Raw genomic sequence first — 1,535 nt, forward strand, 5'->3', positions numbered from 1 at the left:
AACGCCCCATGCGGTTCACGCTTAACATCTGTGGCGTGATCGTGACGTCAGCATCACGCGTTCGCGTGCTGGCGATTTCGGCGCTATAACACTCTCTCGCGAGGGGCATTGGATTGGATTCGATTGGATTGGCTTGGATTGGCTTGGATTTGGATTGAATTGGATTAAAGTGGATTGTGTTGGATTGTGTTGCGTCATAGCCGCGCCACGTTGCGTCATAGCCGCTCCACGTTGCGTCATAGCCGCGGCAGGGGGTTCACGGCACGTTTCACCATCGACTTCATCGACAATGTCTACGCTGGAAGACAACAATTACAACAACAACCAATACGTAATCCATACGACTTGCAGGCGCGCCCCCCCCCCCCGCAGAAATGCTCTGCATTTGATCGTGCCCCTCGCGAGGGGGACGTTTTTTTTTCCTCTCTCTCGGTGCACCTTTTCCGCCTCCTCCGTCCTGTATCGCCTCTCTTGTCGTCTGCATCTGCCTGCGCCGAGCCGGCGGAAATCAGCTGATAGGAAGGTAGAAGGCCGTTTTGCAGCGCGTGACCGTGAATATAAAGGCGGGGTTACACGGCCTTCAGTGTGGCCGCAGAAGTTTTGCGAAGGGGCTCGCTCTAACAACGCCGCAATGCTCGGTGCCAGGCTGCAAGTCGTGATCGGTACCCAAGGAATTGGGCGTCACTTTCCACCGGTGAATGCATCATTCCGCAGACTAGTATTGCTCTACATTGGTGTGCATTCATCCTTTGTTTGCAATCACCGCCGTTTATAGGTTGCCAAGCGATGGAGAACGCCGCAAACAGTGGGCGAACGCCGTGCCGCTACCGGACTGGAAAGTGCCCAAGTTTGCGTTGCAGTTTCACTGGCAATCCCAGAGATGATGAGTCAATTAAACGACCGTTCTATATATATAGGTAAGCAGCACTTCATGCAGATTTCAAGCCAAAAAATTGTGGAATGTTTCGCGTGCCTTCGATAGATTTTTTTTGCGAAGGAGGCGGAGGAGGAGGAGGAGGAGGCAAAACATTTTATTTTTCATGTCTTTGGAATGTTACCTGCTGCTGTAGCAGGTGCTTTCTATAGCAACACAAATGTGAAATTATAAATAACAGCCATACAATATGTTTTCAAGAGCTAAATTTAAAGGCCATATTGGAGTGCATTTATGGATCTATCTCATAGCAGTAGTGAAAGGTTCTATACTTCGGTGCAAGTTAAGAACGGCAATGGCTCATGTAGTATAGTCCAGCGTTTGACGGAATACCGTCTAGGCAGGTAAAAGCATTATTGCAACGATGAAACGTTGGTCACTGACCAATTCAAAAAAGTGTTTTAATGTTTTTGCTGCGTGTTCACAATGATCATGTGCCATGAAAAACGAAGCTATATATTGGCCATTAGGCGTTGCAATAAGTTCGCATAGATATGCTGCAGGTAGTCATCCCTTCTATTGATAGTGACGGGCATCGTCTGAACGATGACGGACTCAAGCAGCAATCGAGAAGACAGATTGCACTCAGTTGTCAGTACGT

The sequence above is a fragment of the Haemaphysalis longicornis genome, unplaced genomic scaffold, assembly GCF_048455015.1.
Source record: "Haemaphysalis longicornis isolate Haplotype H1 unplaced genomic scaffold, Haemaphysalis longicornis Haplotype H1 scaffold_11, whole genome shotgun sequence".
Classification (NCBI taxonomy): Eukaryota; Metazoa; Arthropoda; class Arachnida; order Ixodida; family Ixodidae; genus Haemaphysalis; species Haemaphysalis longicornis.